Source organism: Nicotiana tabacum, chromosome 17, assembly GCF_000715075.1.
Source record: "Nicotiana tabacum cultivar K326 chromosome 17, ASM71507v2, whole genome shotgun sequence".
Taxonomy (NCBI): domain Eukaryota; kingdom Viridiplantae; phylum Streptophyta; class Magnoliopsida; order Solanales; family Solanaceae; genus Nicotiana; species Nicotiana tabacum.
In genome coordinates, this window is record NC_134096.1 from 43955882 (window position 1) to 43958451 (window position 2570).

The window sequence follows — 2570 nt, forward strand, 5'->3', positions numbered from 1 at the left end:
TGTGAGTGGCATTGTACCGAATGAGTTCTCTTCAAACCAAAGGAAGGAGATCAAACAGTATTGCCTTGACTATTATTGGGATGAGCCTTATCTCTTCCATATTTGTACCGATGGTGTGATTCGATGATGTGTACCGGAGGAGGAACAAATGGAAATTCTTGAGGCTTGCCACTCTTCGACATATGGTGGTCACCATGGTGGAGCTAGAACAACAACAAAAGTGTTGAGTTGTGGATTCTATTGGCCTACTCTTTACAAGGACGCTAGCGATCTCGTCAAGCGTTGTGATGAATGTCAAAGGGCCGGTGGGATTTCTAAGAAAAATGAGATGCCCCTCACCACCATCTTGGAGATTGACATTTTTGATGTGTGAGGGCATTGATTTCATGGGTCCGTTCGTGAGCTCTTGTGGGAACACTTACATATTGGTAGCTGTGGATTATGTGTCAAAGTGGGTTGAAGCCGTGGCTTTACCCAACAATGAATCTCGGAGTGTGGTGGCATTTTTGAAAAAGAACATCTTCACAAGGTTTGGTACTCCAAGGGCTATTATTAGTGATGGGGGATCGCACTTTTGCAACAAACCTTTTGATAACTTACTTACAAAGTATGGTGTTACTCACAAAATATGGACCCCCTATCATCCTCAAGTAAGCGGGCAAGTTGATGTTTCCAACCGGGAGATCAAGAGTATTTTGTCAAAGACCGTGAATGCCAACCGGACGGATTGGTCAAAGAAACTTGATGATGCTCTTTGGGCTTATAGGACGTCTTACAAAACACCGATTGGTATGTCTCTGTATCGGTTAGTGTTCGAGAAAGCTTGTCACCTACCGGTGGAACTTGAGCACAAGGCTATGTGGGAATTCAAGAAGCTTAATCTTGAATGAGATGTTGCCGCCAACTTAAGGGTTGCACAATTGAATGAGCTTGATGAATTCCGGTTCCATGCATATTCAAGTTCGTCCTTGTACAAGGACAAGATGAAGTACCTCCATGACAAGTATATCCAGAATAAGAAGTTCAAAGAAGGCGATCTTGTGTTATTGTTCAATTCTCGGTTGCGGATGTTTTCGAGAAAGTTGAAATCCAAATGGTGTGGTCCATTTGAGGTTATGCATGTGACTCCCTTTGGTGCATTAGACTTGAAGAGCAAGAATGATGAAGTGTTTAGAGTCAATGGTCACCGGGTGAAACATTATCTTGGCAAATTCGATGATGGCCACGTTGTGGCGTTAATTCATTTCAAGTGATTGATGGTAACCTGCATCGTGCCGCGATGTTAAATCAGGCGCTTCTTGGGAGGCAACCCATGTGTCGTTTTCTTTTTCTTTTTCATTAGATAGGCTTTGTTTTGTGCTAACTAGTTTTGAAGTGTATGCAGGAATGGATGCGCATTGCAGGGACTGTCTCAAATTTTTTGGCTAAGTGTTGAAAGAGTACAGACCACACATTAATTGTGCGGACCGAACAATTCTAAAGGCATCAGCATAAATCACTCTGCGGCTGCACAATTCTGTGTGCGGTCGCATAACTGGAAGACAAAAATTGCAAGTTCTCTGAAGTTGGCCTGTCAAATATTCATAGCCAATCTGCGTTCGCATACAAAATTCTGCGGTCCACACAAATTCTACGTCCGCATTCATTTATATGCAGACCGCATAGTTGCTTCAAGGTCTAGATAAAGAGTGCGGTCCGCACTCAAAATTGTGTGGCCACACTCGCCTTATGTTTGGGGTGACGTGGTCAACCTACAAATAGAACCTCGAGACACTATTAACAACTTTACCACTCTGACGTCTTGAACCCTAAGCAAACACAGTGCACAATTAATTAGTTCACAATCTTCCTTCATTTCATCAGTATTGATTCTTACCTGCATCCTTCATAACTGGTATGTTCATTATATCTTTAGATTTTGCAATTTCTTTTCATTTTTGTTCTTTTGTGGTGTGAGTTGTTAGATCTAAAATGTCAATTGTTAGTCATGGGTACTTAAAATCATATGGGTAGTTTTATATATGTTTATTAGGGACTGGGTAGACCATTAATCATGTTAATTTGTGCATGCCATGTCTAAATTGTGAAAATTTGCATGAACCCTAACTTTACTGTCGTAAATGCTCAAATTGTGCGGCCGCACACAAATTTGTGCGGTATGCAGACCACTTGATTAGGGCAAATATTGTGCTTGAAAAGTGCAGAATGCACGCAAAATTGTGCGGCCGCATAAAACTGTGTGCGACCTTACTTTTGAACTTCAGAGAATCAGTATCTCAGGATTGGACTTGTGCGTCCACACTCAAAATTGTGCGGTCTGCAGTAAAATTGTGCGGCCGCATAAAAATGTGTGCGACCACACTTGTGAACTTCAGAGAATCATTATCTTAGAACTGGACTTGTGCGGTCCGCACAATTAATGTGCGGCCGCACTCACAATTTTGCGGTCTGCACTTCAGGGTGTGCGATCGCACTAGACAGGCTGCGACCGCACTCAAAATTGTGCGGTCTGCACTGTCTCCTATGATGTCTATTGTGCTGTAATTGTTCTATAAATGTTTGAAGTGTTT